This window comes from Kogia breviceps, chromosome 17 (assembly GCF_026419965.1).
Source record: "Kogia breviceps isolate mKogBre1 chromosome 17, mKogBre1 haplotype 1, whole genome shotgun sequence".
Classification (NCBI taxonomy): domain Eukaryota; kingdom Metazoa; phylum Chordata; class Mammalia; order Artiodactyla; family Physeteridae; genus Kogia; species Kogia breviceps.
The window spans coordinates 40,346,482-40,364,377 of record NC_081326.1 but is presented as its reverse complement, the minus strand read 5'-3'; the positions used below and the strand labels follow the sequence as shown (position 1 = coordinate 40,364,377).

The 17,896-nt window shown below is 42.7% G+C and overlaps 1 protein-coding gene across 1 annotated transcript in view; it reads right to left on the bottom strand.

Annotated features, from left to right (window-relative positions):
• The window catches only part of SDC2 (syndecan 2), a 112,560-nt gene that overhangs the window by 93,969 nt on the left and 695 nt on the right, over window positions 1–17,896 (bottom strand). The gene's annotated exons all lie outside the window — the stretch shown is intronic.

Sequence of the window (17,896 nt, the reverse complement as noted above, 5' to 3'; positions counted from 1 at the left end):
AGAGCACAGGTGAAGGGAAAAAAAGGTGTCCCATTTTGACAGCATTCATCCTCCTCCCTCAGGTAACAGTCACTCCATTCTTATCTGGGGAGCCAATCCTTTCCTATCACGTCCAAGGGAATTCAGGCTCTTCCTCCACTTGTAGTTCCAGGGATGATGCATATGACCCAGGCCAGAGGCAGTCGGTCAATCCAATCAAGAGTCAATGATGGGACTTCCCTGGTGGCACAGTGGTTAAGAAGCCGCCTGCCAATGCAGGGGACACTCGTTCGAGACCTGGTCTGGGAAGATCCCGCATGCCGCGGAGCAATTAAGCCCATGTGCCGCAACTACTGAGCCTGTGTTCTAGAGCCCGTGCTCTGCAACGAGAAGCCACCGCCGTGAGAAGCCTGTGCACCACAACAAAGAGAAGCCCCCGCTCTCTGCAACTAGAGGAAGCCCGTGCACAGCAACAAGGAAGACACAACACAGCCAAATAAATAAATAAATACATTCATATTTTTTAAAAAAAGAGTTAATGACAAGCTATTTTCGGATTCTTACTAGAATAACTGGGAAAGAGAAGCTCTTTCTACCACAACTGCTGAGAAGACGGGCTGTTTGCTAACCTGAAGGTGCCATACCCCATCTTGCCACCACAAGGGGAGTGGTTTCTCCTGGTTGTCATCAATATCCAAAATCGTCCCTTCTTTAGTAATACTACCTCTCCAGATTCTTACTAGGCACGTGGCTGCCCACGTAGAGACATTTCCCAACCTGCACTGCATCTTGTGTAGCCATGACTATACTCTGACCAATGGGATGTAAGTGGAAGTGACGCTACAATTCCAGGCTGTGGCCGAAGGAGGAATGTGCACGTCCACCCTTTGACTCTTCCTCCTGTGGCTGGGAGATGGGAACAATGAAGCAGCCACCTTGGAGCCCAGATAAGAGCTGAACGCGAACATGGTAAATCCACCCCACCAGCTCTGTCTTTGGACTGTTATGTTGAAGGGAAATAAAAGAGCTATTTTAAGCCACTGTATTTGGGGAAAATCTCTTTTTAACAACAGCTGAGCTGTTGCCTTAATTAGCAGAAGTCCTGGGAGTAAACCTAAGAAAGGAAAGTTGCACTGAAAGCCATGTAAAACCCAAGACCTGATATTTAAGCCTCTTGATGCAGCCCAGCCTGAAGACAAAACTACTCCCGGACTTCGCCATTATCTTAGCCAAAATGTTTCTTTTTATTTCTTATGCCAATCTGAGTTGGGAGTTTTGTTGCTTGCACCTGGGAGTGTCTTGACTGCTTAAATGATGATGGCTTATGGGCTACTGTTACACCTAGTGGTCCCAGGATCTCCTAAGCAGTAGCTATCGAGCCATCCCTTGCTTCCTCATCAGTGCCTGCTTCCCTGAGTCAACATCAGACAGAAGCCAAAGCAGCTATTCTGCCTCCCCTCAAAACTGTAAATTAAGGGCATTCTAGGGACTGACTTCTTTAAAGGAAACTCACTATTTCTATAAAGTAGTGTTCTACCAACTATAACGTGGCTATGAGTCACTGAGAGTCTCGCTAAAATGCAAATTAGAAGTCAGCAGTCTCAGATGGGGTTTGGGATTCTATATTTCTAATGAGCTCCCAGGTGATGCTCAGGCTGCTGGTACAGTGCCCACATTTTGCCCACGTTTAGCGCCCTAAAGCAGTGGTCTACAAGCCTGCCTGCACGGTAGAATCACCAAGGCAGCTTTAAAAGAACAAAACAAAACACTGGTGTCTGGGCCCCACCACTAGGGGCCCTCCTTTAGTGGTGCCTGTACCGTCAGGTATGAGAACCATTTCTCAGTAGTTCTCAAACTCTAGCATGCCACAAAAATCACCCGAAGCGCTTTTAAAAACACAGATTGCTGGGCCCCATCCCCAGATTTCTGACTTGGTTGGACTGGAGTATGGCCCAGAACCCACATTTCTAACAAGATCCTAGGTGATACAGATGCCGCGATCCATCCACACTTTAAGAACCGCTGGTCAAAAGCGAGAGTTAATGACTCCTGCAACAGACCTCAATTTCCACTGAGAACGAATGCCTTTATCTGCCAATTTTATTCTATTAATGCTCCGGAACATCTATCAGGGGATACACTGGGGGAGGGGAGTAGAATTCACATTTCCACTTCCTTGATTTGTAAGACTAGTCTCTGTGCATGCTTAATACTTTGTAAAGACAGATTTAACCCTATTGTTGACAAAATAATAAACAGTAACGATAACTTTTCTTCTGGATATTACAGACTCATTGGGTTTAAAAGCCTATGAATCATAGCAAATGGCTCACTTTAACAGCTTGCTCAGAATAATACTTCTTCCATCTGTATTGCAGGACAGATACATGTTGAGTGGTAGTTTCTAAAGGGTCAGCATTTTAATGTTATCCTGAAGAGCTGTTTTTAAAAGCTTTGAGAACTCCAGAATTCTTAAACAAGGTTCTTTTCCCCCTGAGTCAATTAAAGAGATCCTCTTTCATTCAAGGGATGGAAAATTGTGTTCAGAGTTGCGTGAGGGCAAACATGCTCCCAAATTAGATATCTGAACAAAGTAAACTATGAATAGATTAGATAATGGGCTGCTGCTTTTTTACTTAAGAAAGAACTAAAGACAGCGCAGATGTCTTATTCACAGGACAGCCTAAAGCACTCTCTCTTCCCAACTTCAACCGGAAACAGTCTATTTCCATGGAATTAATTTGACTTGAACCAGGTTCAAGTAGCCGAAGTGCAGTTACAATAGAAGGGCCATCATTAAGACACGTGTGCTCGGTTTATACATGACCAGTGCATTCAGACAAGCCCTAGAATACATTTTCAATCAGTAAAACACACCATCTCTCTGCTCAAAGCGTGAACTCAGGCAAATCTAATAAGCTGACCAAACATGCTTTTCTGCAACCAGGCCAAGAGGACAGGCATCCTTTGTTCCACCAAGGAGTGTTCAAAAGGCAAGGGAAATATTTCCAATTTTTAAAGACATCCTTAGATAAATTTCATTTATACATGTATAATCTTCTGTCTAAAGAGCTGTCAAATGGCATCCTAATCCACCAACATAATTATCAGAAGAGTATAGAGTATAACCCAAGAGAAAGAAAGAGATGTTGAAGAGAAGGGTAGAAGAGGAAAAAGCTCAGACGGAGCGAGCACTTCCCAATTCTACACAGCGTAGACTGTGCCAAGCAGCAGAACTGTCCTGGGAAGCCACCGTATTCCACGTGGCTGGGTCACAGGCAGTGGAGAGCATGGTTTAAGAAGACAAAATCTTGCGTGCCCGACTTCCTCCGGAGCTGGAGGAGACCACAAAAGCATGCAGAACAGTTCTCTTCTCAAATCTTCTAGAAGTTAGAATCACCTGGGGAGCTTTCCAGCTGGCTGGGCCCCATCCCCAGAGATTCTGGTTTAATTGGTTCAGGGTGGGGCTCCAGGTACAGAGAGCTTTGAAAAGCTCCCGGAATGAGTTTAACATGCAGGAAAAGCTGCGAACCACTGGCCTAGAACCTGCTCTTCACTCTCCAGATGAGAACAAGAGCTGAAGAGGCAAAACACCACCTCTTTTCACCGAAAAACAACAGCCACAAAAAAAAAAAAAAGAAAGAAAGAAAAACATTCAGCCTCTCCTTTTGTCTTTCCCATCTGGTCAGTGGCACCATCATTCTTCTCTGTCTCAGTTTCAAAACCTCAAAAGAGGATGCTTTCTTCTTTGATCAGCACACCTAATTAGCCATCCATTTCAATTAGCGTCAACAGAAGACTAGTGCCTATTCTGCACCAGGCACTTTCCTAAATGCAGGAACTCTAATCCTCATAGCATCTCGAAGAGCTGCTACGTGACTCACCTTCTTTTCACAGATGAGAAAACTAAGGCCCAGAGAGACTAAGTAACCTGCTGAAAGCCATACAGCCAGACACCAGCAGATCTGGTATTTAAAGAGATTCCTATTCATTCTACACTCAGTTCTCCCATTCTCTCCACAGACAGAAGCTTGTGGAGAGAAGCCTTTGAGGTAAGGTGCTAAGTGTTGGTAAAGAAATCAGGAAATGGGTGACCTAGAATATTAGCCCAACAATGCAAATGAAGGGTCTGACCCATCACGAATGGGGGCTGCACCCATCAGACTGCTTTAAAAAGTGATTATACATTTAAACACTCTCACTGCTCTTTTGAAAGATTACAGTATCAAGCCAGGGCTATTTAAAGCTAGAAAAACTGAGGATCTGACTTCTGTTCTGTCACCTAAAATACAGCCATGGCAAGTAATACCGCCTAGCAGTTGTGAGACAATTATAGGCAATAATAAATGGGAGGGCTTCCCTGGTGGTGCAGTGGTTGAGAGTCCGCCTGCCGATGCAGGGGGCACGGGTTCGTGCCCTGGTTTGGGAAGATCCCACATGCCACGGAGCGGCTGAGCCCGTGAGCCCTGACCCTGTGCGTCCGGAGCCTGTGCTCCGCAACGGGAGAGGCCACAACAGTGAGAGGCCTGCGTACCGCAAAAAAAAAAAAAACAATAAATGGGAAATGCCTACCATAGTTCTAAGCACACAGTAGGAGATCACTATAGTAATTTCTCATGTTATTGTCTTTTAACAAAATTCAATTCTTAAAAATATCATCTCACAGACTTATTTTCTGAAAAACTAGGACTCAAATATATTCATGTTATTACACTAAGATTTACATCAGTACTCAAGAGAAAAATGTTAGAAGATCATCCAATGCTGGCAAAAAGTGCTTCTACCTGGGCCCTCCGTTCCACAGACATTTTTCCCTGAAGGCTCTGACATAATTTTAGTATAAAAATCCAAAGAATGTTCTTCTCCCCTCAACCTACAACAGCAGTTTGCTACCTACATAAAATGTGGTAGTAATTCATGAGGATTTTGCTTCCAGTTTTGATTCTTATCTCCATGAAGTTTTTATCTCCTTTTCTGCCTGCAAGTCTCCACAATCTTCCCAAGATTTACAAATCAACTTGACTTCAAGTCTTTCTCTCTCTGGGTCTTCCATATCCTAGTGCTCTCAGCCCTCCTCCCCTAATCAGCCAAAAGGTTCACAGACAATAAAGAAGTTAGCGGGAGCACGTTTTTTGCTGGAAATTCTGAAATTATCTCAACATCACTTTAAATATTCACTTTGCACAAAACACACTGATGCAGAGTATATAACATATAATGTATGTTCCACTTGCAATTTCATTTATTTATCAAACATGTGGCAGAAGTAAGTGTATTAGGTGCTAATCATTAGTGTAGGGAATAAGGGAGAGGAAGGAGCCAAAAAGGGAATGTGTTATGGTAAGAAGAAAACAGCAACAAATTAGATAGCCTGGGCCCAACTTGTAACTCCACCACTAACTATGTGATCTTGGACAAGTCAATTCTAGCTCCAAAACCCATTGTTACATACTGAAAAGGCAGAATCCAAAAGAACACAGTGAAAATCATCCCAACACTTGTATACCTCTTTCATTCATCAGCTAAGACTATTTGATCCACTGAACACATAGTATAACGTCTAGCTCTCCCCTTTAAGAGTCCAAAGCTTATAAAGTACGGAGAATTAAACTGGATGAAATGTAAGATTTCTTTCTCCCCTGATATAAATATCAATAGCCTATTCAGGTTCTAAACAATTTCTTGCTCTTTGTATCTTTCATACATTTTAATATTCGGAAGTCTTTGCTTGCAGAGCAGGTGGAGGAAAACTAAAAAGTATGAAAATCCAGTGTCTAATTCTGGTTTCTCTCTAGCATACTGTGACACTTCAGGGAAGGCTTTTTTCTAGGAAAGCAGTAACTTCTCTTCTACAAGGGGTTCTTCTTATCCTTCTCAATTGTAGTTCTTATGCAGTTTTGATTGCTAGATATGTCTAACTAGATTCAGACAAAAACAAACTGATCCATAGTTTACAAAGAACGCATATGTTAAATATGGGCTCAACCCAGGTGCAATTACCCTAAACAATCAAAAGGTAGATAATAGTTACTTGGAGGTAGGTATCATGTCATTTCTTTTTACCCTGCAAGACAAGAGCTTTGCCCTTGTTTGATGTGCAGTAACATGAGTTAACTATTAACTGACTTACGAAATATGAACCTTCATCCAATAACTAATCAGGACAATTACAAAATCTAATCAACGCAAAAATAAACAAAATACTCAAACCAAAATACTCTGTACTCTTATCTAAATGAGTTCAGAGGTGAGACATAAATGAAGTTAAGATTTTAATTCATTAGTAAACCTAACAGATAAATCAGTGTTTATAAGACCTCCTTTAAGCATTTTACAATTATAATCCCAAGTACTATGTTAGATTTTTGAAATCTCAACTAAATTTCCAACCCGTATGCAAGTCTATTTTGAGCTTTACTTGAATGTAATCCAGAAAACGGATGATGCAGGAAAGAAAAAATATAATTCAGCATCACAACCTGCTTGGTGAAAAATAAACTGATCATAAATGTGTGAAAATATATGTCCCTTGGTGCCAAGGGTCAGAATGAAAGCAAGAAATAAGAAACATGCATACATATTTGTGCATATATAATATACTCGGGAATCACGAAACTTAAAGCTGAAAGGAAAGAGGATCAAATGAGTTTATAACACCTACTTTGGGTCAGGGTTTTTGTTAGAAGTTTTCAGTCATTATTGAGGCTAATCTTCAAAATTAACCCAAAAGCAAAATATTATAATTCCCAATTTTACACTGAGAAAAACGAGCTCAGAGATGATAAGAAACTTCCCCAAGGTCATGTGGCTTTTAGGTGGTAATACCAGAAACTGAACTACAGCATACCTGACTCATCATCATACTCTTCAATATCATCTCCTGTGTTATCTTAATTTGGGAGGGCACACAAGTGAAACATGACAACGCTAGAACTATGACTTCATGTGAATTAGGATCTATATATGTTATGACCCATAATTTACTGCACTGTCACACACCTGTCATCCATGCAGTGGCTGTTGCCTAACAACTCAGTACACAGTGGCTTTTTGGTTCCTAAACATGTCAAATGTATTGAGTCTTCAGCACAGATGTACTAACCCTAATACAGTAAGCCTTCAGTTAACCAGATATTAGACCTTTATATGAACATTTTTGTAAATTTTTATCAGATGCTTTTCTGAATCTGTTGAGATGACCATACTGTTATCTCCCTTAAACTGTTAATAATTGCATTGCTTTCTGATGCTGAAGCATTCCTTGGATAAACCCTACTTGAACTCACCGTTATTCTTTTAATAAGCTGCTGTACTCGGTTTGATAACATTCTATTTAAAATTGTGGGATAGGGAGGGTGGGAGGGAGATGCAAGGGGTAGGAGATATAGGGATATATGTATATGTATAGCTGATTCACTTTGTTATAAAGCAGAAACTAACACACCATTGTAAAGCAATTATACTCCAATAAAGATGTTTAAAAAATAAATAAATAAAATAAAATTTGGGCATCTATGATCACAAGTGAAACTGGGCTAAAGATTTGTTTTCTTGTGCTTTCCTTGTCTGGTTTTGACACAGAATAATGCCAACCTCATGAAATCTTCTGTCATTCTCTAAGCTTTGGAACAAGTATCTGTTCCTTGAAGGATCAGCAAAACTTATTTGTAAAACCATCTGGGTCTGGTGCCATTTTTTTTAAGGTTTTTTTTTTTCTGATGTGGACCATTTTTTTTAAAGCCTTTATTGAATTTTTGTTACAATGTTGTTTCTGTTTTATGTTTTGGCTTTTTTGGTCTGAGGCATGTGGGATCTTAGCTCGCTGACCAGGGATTGAACCCACACCCCCTGCATTGGAAGGCAAAGTCTCAACCACTGGACTGCTAGAGAAGTCCCCTAGTGCCATTTTTTTTAATGGAATTTTTTGTTGAGATAATTGTAGATTCACATGCAGTTGTAAGAATAACACAGAGACTTCTCTTGTACCCTTTACCCAGTTTACCCCAATGGTAACATTTTATAAATATCAAAATAAGGATACTGACATTGATACAATTGACCAATCTTATTCAGATTTCCCCAGTTTTATCTGTGCTCATTTGTGTTTGCGTCTGTGTGTATTTAGTTCTATGCAATTTCATCAATGCACAGGTTTGTGGATACATAAATACATAGTATATACATATATGTGTAGTTATATTTCAATTTATTCAATATAACCAGGGTTTTACTATACATAGTATTTTTATTAAAGTATAGTTGATTTACAATGTTGTCTACACATAGTTTTATATCTGACTTCTTTTTCTATTACAAAAAGTTTCCAAGTTATAAACATTCTTCCAATACATTTTTAATGGTTGTATGATATTTAATGTATAATTTAGAATCTTTTATTTAACCATTCTTCTAGTATTATACACGTAGGTTGTTTCCATTTTTTTAACTATTATAGGTAAGGCTTCAATAAATACATTTACCCAGCTACAATTATTTCCTTTGGAGAGATTTGTAGAGATAAAATTACTGGAGAAACTTTTCATGGGCCAGAAATAATCGATGACGTATTCTTTCACATCACACACATTTAGAGAAAAGGGTGAGTACAGGCATACTTTGTTTTATTGTGCTTCAAAGATACAGCATTTTTTTTTAAATTAAAGGTTTGCAGCAACCCTGTGTCTCGCAAGTCTATCGGTGCCAGTTTTCTGCCAGCTTTTGCTCACTTTGTGTCTCTGTGTCACATTTTGGTAATTCTCACAATATTCAAACTTTTTCATTATAAATATATTTGTTATGGTGATCTGTGATCAGTGATCTTTGATGTTACTGTTATAATTGTTTTGGGGACAAACCTCGGCCATATGAAACAACAAACTTAATAACAGTTGGATGTATTCTGACTGCTCCACGGAGCAGTTTCCCATCTCTCTCCCTCTCCTCGGGCCCCCCTATTCCCTGAGATACAACAATATAGAAATTAGGCCAATTAATAACCCTACAGTGGCCTCTACATGTTCAAGTGAAAGAAAGAGTCTCTCACTTTAAATCAAAGGCTAGACATGATTAAGCTTAGTGAGGAAGGCATCTCAAAGGCCAAGAGAGGCCGAAAGCTAGGCCTCTTGTGCCAAACAGCCAAGTGGTGAAAGCAAAGGAAAAGTTCTTAAAGGAAATGAAAGTGCTACTCAGGTGAACACACAAATGATAACAAAGCAAAACAGCCTTATTGCTGATATGGAGAAAGTTTAATGGTCTGGTTAGAAGATCAAACCAGACACAACATTCCCTTAAGCCAAAGTTTAATCCAGAGCAAGGCCCTGACTCTCTTCAAGTCTACGAAGGCTGAGAAAGGTGAGGAAGCCGCAGAAGAAAAGTTTGAAGCTAGCAGAGGTTGGTTCCTGAGGTTTAAGAAAAGAAGCCATTCCCAAAATATAAATATGCAAAATGAAGCAGCAAATGCTGATGTAGAAGCTGCAGCAAGTTATCCAGAAGATCTAACTAAGATAATTCATGAAGGTGGCTACACTAAACAACCGATTTTCCATGTAGATGAAACAGCCTTCTATTGGAAGAAGATGCTTCTAGGACTCTCACAGCTACAGAGGAGAAGTCAATGCCTGGTTTCAAAGCTTCAAAGGATAGGCTGACTCCCTTGTTAGGGGTTAATGCTGCTGGTGACGTAAGGCTGAAGCCAATGCTCATCCACCATTCAGAAAATCCTACGGCCCTTAAGAATTATGTTAAATCTACTCTGCCTGTGCTCTGTAAACGGAATAACAAAGCCTGGATGACAGCACATCTGTTTACAACATGGTTTACTTAATCTTAAGCCCACTGTTGAGACCTACTGCTCAGAAAAAAAAGATTCCTTTCAAAATATTACTGTTCAGTGACAATGCACCTGGTCACCCAAGAGCTCTGATGGAGATGTACAAAGAGAGTAATGTTCTTTTCACGCCTACAAGTACAACATCCATTTTGCAGCCCATGGATCATTTCAACTTTCACGTCTTACTATTTAAAAAACACATTTTGTAGGGCCATAGACAGTGATTCCTCTGACAGATCTGGACAAAGCACATTGAAAACTTTCTGGAATGGATTCACCATTCTAGATGCCATTAAGAACATTTGTTAAAATATCAACAGTCACAGGAGTTTGGAAGAAGTTGATTCCAACCCTTTGAGGGGATGACTTTGAGGGGTTCCAGACTTCAGTGGAGGAAGTAACTGCAGATGTGGTGGAAATAGCAAGAGAACTAGAATTAGAAGTGGAACCTGACGATATGAATGAATTGCTGCACTCTCATGATAAAACGTGAATGGATGAGGAGTTGCTTCTTATGGATGAGCAAAGAAAGTGGTTTCTTGAGATAGAATCTACTCCCGGTGAAGATCGTTGAAATGACAACAAAGGATTTAGAATATGACATAAACCAAATTGATACAGCAGCACCAGGGTATGACAGGATTGACTCCAGTTCTGAAAGACGTTCTACTGTGGGTAAAATTATCATACAGCACCAAATACTACAGAGAAATTGTGAAAGGAAGAGTCAACCTATGTGGCAAACTTCACTGTTGTCTTATTTTAAGAAATTCCCACAGTCACCCCATCCTTCAGTAACCACCACCCTGATCGGTCAGCAGCCACCAACATCCAGGCAAGACCCTCCACTGGCAAAAAGATTACAATTCGCTGAAGGCTCAGATGATGGTTAGCATTTTTAGCAATAAAATATTTTTAAATTATGATAATGTACATTGATTTTTTTAGATACAACACACTACACTTAACAGAATACAGTATAGTATAAACATACTTTTATATGCACTGGGAAACCAAAAAACTCATGTGGCTCATTTTACTGTGACATTCGCTTTATTGCAATCTTTGCTTTTTTGTGGTGGTCTGGAACCAAACCCACAGTATCTCCACACAAAAATACCCCCAATATCTCGAGGTAGAGCTAGGCCTCCCCAAGTCAGGGAAAGAACCCCAGCTATGAAAACGCAGGCTCAATCATGTAGTTTCCGGGCTACCCTCTGGGCTGGAGCTTATCAGATGAGCCCATAGAGTGTCAAGCCCCCACTCTTTAGGGAAGCAGAAAACAGAGTATCAGTAACTAACATGTGACACAGAATGGGAAGATGCCACTGTGTTAAAAGCTCCAGTGTGTTCTGCCCCATGTAATCCTAAGAACCTATGTGATGATATTCCATTTTACAGATGAGAAAACTGAGCACAGAGAGGTTTAGAAACTTGCCCAAGTTTACACAGTAAGTGGATTCTAACCCAAGCAAGTCTTAACTCCAGTGCCCAGGCTCTGAACCACTGTACCATACTGCCTGCTCATTTAAACTCTTGCTATGGTCTCCACAGCACTAACGCTGGCCTCTGCTGCTATAGAAAGGAACCAAAGGGAAGGCAGTTAAAGAGGCCCCTCTCTGGAAATGAAGGTCAAGGCCAGAAACCAAATGAGAAGCCTGAGACCCTCAGTGGCTTATGCTTCAAAAGCCCTCCAGATTACATCAACAAGTCATGTTGTCTTCTTTCTAGAATGAAAGTGAGTTCCATCACATCAACTGCTCTTGCTGCTACATTGGCTTATACCAGAAAATATATGGGAAAACACTAGATATTAGATCATGAATATTCAGAGCAATGTATATAATCCCAGTACATGATGGATAGTTAGCTCAAGTTAACTGATTACCACCAGCATTTTACCAGTAGCATTACATTTCTGTAATGTGAATAAATTCCTTGCTCCAGTAATAAAATAGTAAGTATTTGGCAGGAGCTCAATAATCACTTATTGATTAGGTTAATCTTAACATTGCTCCAATCATACCCTGAAGCATATAGAAAAAAATAAATATTAAAGACAGAAAGTTCTTCTAGTTCATTTTATCATTTTATAGATGGGAAAGCTGAGGTCCCACAGGGATTAAGATTGTTAATTACATGTGTGCAAAGCCTCTCTTTTGCCTTCAATACTGTACATTTATTTTCACTGTCTTTATATTTAACAATACATTGTACAAAAATACATATTTAACTCTTACTCTTTTTTGATAATAACTTTAAAAAAATAATTTTCCTTTAATATGTGTATATCTTGCTCCATGTGTCATTCTTACCGTGCGACTAAACTCTATTAATTGTACATATTCCTTAAACATCTGTACTATTTGTATTTAATATACCTGTATAAAGATAAGAAAACATCAACATGCGTTGTAAAGGACACATTTTACTGCATCTTTGTGACATTTTTCACAGAACAGATTCAACAACAGAGGAGAGAAATGTGAAAACGTATCTTCTCTTTAATAATATTTTTCTATAGCTTAGAGTCCAACACCATGACCTGACTCTCACATCACCGACTGGGGTACCAGTTGGCCTCACTGCTGATTCAAATGGGAAATCTCCAATGACCTTCTCCTAGTCCCACCAATTCTTTGTGATACCCAAGAAAAACAGATGTACACAGTCTATTTCAACAGTGTCCTTTCCTACTCAGCCTTATTGTTAAAACTAATGTTGCCCTAGAAACAGACTCATCAAAACGCAATGGAGATTTGTAATAGTAGGACCCACATCTCAAATTGCTAAGAGAAGAAATTCTTCCATGCATTCCTACTCTTAAAAAATAAAAATCCTCCCTACTGTTACTCACAGCTCCCCAACATTCCCTGACCTCCTGTGCCACCTCATTCTAGACACCCAGTGGCACTTCAGCATGCGATGCTGCTGTAACCCTCTCCTTCCGACCTGCTAGAATCTCAACTCAGCCAAAGGACATGGACACGGGAGGGAGCAGGAATGTAGGCTGATGGGAGGCACTGGATTTGTCTTTTTATTCTTCGACACCACAATGCTGATGAAACTGAGGTCGAGAGTCAAAACTTGCCAAACTAACCCAGGTCCAACCCCAAGCTGGTAGATTCAGCGGACCCCAGACCACACTGTCTTCAGTGGCCCGAGCGAAGGGGAGCTTCAGCAGGACCAACTGACCCTGACTGCCCCAGCCATGGGCACCTGCCCTTAAGTATGGAGCATCAACAGGTGTTTACCACAGGGGTCAAAGGGGTGGAAACAAGGACCTTCCCCTCAGATAGTACCAATGTCCAAAACATCAGAGGGCTAAGGGGCCCCAAGAATATCATATATGGCTCTCTCATTTCATAGTCAAGAAAACCGCCCAAGAAAGAAGAAGGAAAAAAAAAAAAAAAACCACTTTCTGTGCCTCAGGTACCACTCCCATGCTCCCTCATTTTATCCTCACAACAATCCTGTTATAAACGCATTCTCAGGTGCAATTTATATGCACACGCACATATGTATTTTTTTAAGTGACTCCAAGTGTCAGTATCTTGTCCAAGTCCTAACACGGAGTAAGCGGCAAAGTACCAACATCTCCCCCACCCCAACCCTCCATCTCTACGCTGGTCCCTCAGGGTCACAAAGCTTCTTACCCCTGGGAGCCCCAGGACTACCACAAAATAGCACGTAGAAGGGGTAAAGTGTGTGACTAGACCAGTGGTTCCCAAATGTGGCTAATTCATTAGCATCATCTGAGATGCTTTATAAAAATACAAATTTCCCCACCCCCTTTAGGCTTCTGATTGTTAGAAGGCCCTGAAATCTCTATTTTTACATACTTACAGTGATTCTGATTGTCAGTCTGCCTTACTATTTACAGAAAGAGAAAAACAATGGCTAGATCAGTCATGAAAGGCTGTCTGGAGCTTGGATTTGAATCAACAGAATTTAAAAGGAGAAACACTGAAGAGGTGGCTATGTCCAGGGAGCTTCACAGAAGTGAGATGAGTAGGCGAGTGGGCGGAGACATGATGGAGGGGGATGGGCGCAGGGGGGTGGGACTAAGGAGGGAGGAGCAATATCCCGGAGCATCACATAAATCGGGCAGAGGTATTTAGACTCCACACCATGATAACAAGGAGACACAATCCAAGTGGTATGGGGTAAATCAAACAGCAGGTGAGCATCTGGGCCAGGAAGGGCAATGGCAAGGCTGTTGACATGGGGCACATGCTGGCAAGGTGCCAACGAAGAAACACCTGAAGGGGAACACTTCTTGGCTGCCTGGTTTGATTACGCCTTTATCTTGAGCACTTAGGACAAATAGATGCTGAAGAAATATCATGGAGTGAACAACATGTAGGTGCATACAGTGGCCAACTGGTCACGAAAGTCAACAAAGATGACCTGACTTCAAGATTCAAATCCGATTCAGATCTAGAATTAAGATGCTCGTACTGGCAGAGGTGACTAAAAAAGAGTAGCTTGTTTTCAGCGAAAGCTCTTCTTCATTACTTCTTGCTTTTCTCTAAAACTTTATTTTGGCTTCGGGTGCATGAAAGAATCAGGTGGTTTTGAAATACCAGAATGTACCCTCGACAGTGGCGTGAACAGCAGGTCTTCTGTCTTGGGAAGAAGAAAACGATGGGCAAGATCTTTGGGTTTGATTTTTGGCAAAGGAGGAGAGACAATCTCGTGAGAATCTAAACTCAGATGACATTCCTCACATGACCTAAGATCACTGCCAGCTGACATGCCGATAGCACTGTGGCGTTAAGCCACCGGACTCCCTGTAAACCTGAATGACAGAGCCGGCCGGGCTCTGTGTGTGGCTTGGTTAGCCTCAGGCTTTGCCAACCTGAGGAGACTCCGGCCCCCCTGAAGCTGGCCAGTAAGGCCTCTGGGGGCTTCTAGGAGACTTGAGAACTAGTTCTACCCAGGAGAAAAACTAGATGATCTTTTGAAATGCCTTCCAAACTAATGATTATTCAAGGTGCCTTGTGTGTAATCATAGTCCACAGTTCCTCAAATGGCAAGCACCTTCAAAATTATACGTTCCAGGTCCCAGAAGCAGGAGTTGGAGGGTGCACTCAAATTCCTCTGGATGCCCATCTTCCACAAGCCTGATCTTAATAAGATCTTTCCTTCTCAAGTGACATCAACCTACTGCTAATATCCAACTAACAGAGAAAGAGCCCTTATTTCTGTAAGATTCCCTAGCAAGTATGACTTGCCACATTACTAGAGCAGCCAAAATGTGTTTTTTTTAAAGAACTGCAAAAGGTTATATGGTTCCAATTTAATTTTTCCTTCAAATGCAAGCTTTCCAATGCCTGCCTTTCATAATACTCGGAGACGTAATGCATGGGTCCAAATGACTTGACGGTTTCTTTTAATTTACACACATCTGAGCATGTGCAAAAGATTCCACTAGTTCAAAACGCTTCCTTTTCTTAAACATACTTCCAGTTCAAATCACGTGTTTATGGCAGTCTGCAATGTATTATTTCTGAAGATAAACAGTCATGTAAAAAATTGATAGAAAAGCAGCAGCATATCACTACTGCCACACTCTGTCAGTCTTTTCCTCTCGCATGCCAGTGGGAGGTATAAATGCATCGCCGTGACCAGGCTCGCCTTGCTGTCTCCAGCGTCCAGGAAGGCAGGGCCACCAGTTCCTTTCCACAGACAGCTTTGAGCCTTGGTTGCTGAGAACCTCTTTTTTCCCACCCTTGAAGTTAGTATAAAACTCAAGAATGCACTAACTGCGGATGTTTTTCCTTTTAAAAATGAGAGGCTTTAAGCTCAGATGATCACTACTTCTAACTCCCAGAAAACAGTTGCAGTTTTCCAATTAAAATCAGAAGTACTGGAAATAATGTACTCTAATAACTAAATGTTGAAAAGTGAAGTCTTTCAACTTCACATACATTTATGCTGCTACATGTGAAACAGAGGCTGAAAAGTAATTTAAATGGACTATTGGCTGTCCTGGGCCTTGAAAAAGCTTCTACTGAGAAAAATTGACTCACTGCCTAACAAAGACTCTCTGCTACAGTCTTCAAGTTGACATTTTAAAAATATCTAATCACCCTTTTGAATGATATTCCAATTACTGAAAACAGTATCTACCACAGTGAAACAGCTCACTTGGAAAGCATCCAATTCTGGTTGGAAATGAGAAATATTAGAACCCCAAAAGCACAGAGTTGGGGGTAGAGGTGTCACCAGAGAAGAGAGGTATAGTTCAGCCAAAAAGCTTCCTTAAGAAGCACTGTCAGAGGGAGATCAGCTCGGTGCTTTGTGACCACCTAGAGGGGTAGGAAAACCTTTAGATGGAGTTCTCCCTTTGCCCTGTTTTGCAACAAGACGAGCAATATTGTTTTTCTGAAATAAACAGAGAATCGCTCCCTTTCCGTGTGCAAAGAGCCAAAGTTCATAACTGGCTGGGAGATTACCAATCCCAAGGGATAAAACGATCTTTTGCCAAAGCGAAATACTGATAAGTTTCGAAGTTCTATTCTACAGCCGGAGCACCCAAATTCTCATCTACTGTAAACTGTGTTCAGTTTACAATCCTACTTGCTCTCCAATCTCGCCTAAACGTTTGGGCACCTGCTAGCACACACAGAGGCTCCCACACCGATGAAAAATGCCCATCTGCTGCTCAGTGCCAAAGAGGTTTCCCAATCCTAAATCGCATCAACTCAAAAAAGGGGGCTGGGGTGGGGGCAGAAGGGAGAAATAACACGCCAAAGGCGAGGGGGGAAAATTCACAAAACCACCTCTAAAGATGACACTATTTGTCTTCGAAGAGGCGGTTCAGTTTATTAGAAATGGACAAGTTATTCGGTGGCAAAGGGAGGAGATATGGGGAACTGGAAGGGACAGAAACAGCTGCACTCCCTAACCGAGGCCCCGGACCGCACTGAGGCTGCAGACGGGAGCGCGGACAAAGCTCAGGACGCCCAGGTAGGGGCCGCCAAGCACAAGTGAAAGCCCAGGAGGCAGTTCTCTTTAGAGGGCGCTCATTGGGCGTCTTAAGGAAACAAGCTCCAACCCCCCGAAACGCGACCCAGAGGAGGAGAAACCAAGTTCCCACGGCCGAGGCCGGGGAGGGAGGCTGGGTGCCCGCAGCCGGCCCCGCCGGAGAAGAGACTCCTCCGGGCCTCGCGGTACTCCCGCCGGGTCCCACGAGGGCAAGCATGGCGGGATGGAAGCCTCAGTCTCCAAGCGGCCGGGTGACCCGAGGCCGATCGCAGTGTCACAGTACCCCGCCTCGCCCCGCTGCTGCACTCGAGTGCAATCCATACTGAAATGCCCTCCTGTCCCTAAGGGCCCGTGAGCTGCCCCCCGCCCCACAGGAAGCACGGGTCGCCGCACCACCGGGAGTCCAGCTCCCGCACCCCGGCATTTTCGGGCGCGTGCCGCTCACCCACCGCGGGACCGAGGAATGTGCCTCCGCCGGTAGGGTTTCCACGTAGTGTCTGCCCCCTCGCCCCAGCCAGAGGAACATCAAACAAAAGAACTTTTTGCAAACTTTCCTCTCCGGACACTCGCGGGTTTCTTAAAACGGAGCCCCATCTCCCCAGAACCTGCATTCAATCGAGTAGGAAAGCTGGCGTGGGGGTTGGGGGGGGATGGTGTTCAGGAGAAGGAACCCCAAAGTTTCCAGGGCGTCTCCGGGTGTCGGGGAGAGCGCGGAGGGGACCAGTTCCCTCGCAGCCCTATCCGGGCTTCCTCTCTCCGGCCACCCTTCCCCATCGGTCCTTCCCGGCCACGCAACAAGAGCCTCCGACTGCGAAGAAGTTGGGAGTGCCTTCAGGGGCCTCTGCGGTTCGACTGAACTGCAGTACTCTTGCCCTCATCCCGGGGGACCTCGGGACAACTCCAGCGAGCGGCGCTTTTCTGCGGGAAGTGAAGGGGGAGAGGAGTGGAGGAGAGAGCTCATTTGTCCCAGCAGGTCCCCGGGGGCCGTGGGGCACGTCTGGGAGTGGGGGGCATCCCCCAGGTGGCGCTCCCCGATTCCCCGCGGGCTCTGCGGACTCTGCTCGGTCTCTGCACCCAAAACGGCGCGCGCGTCCC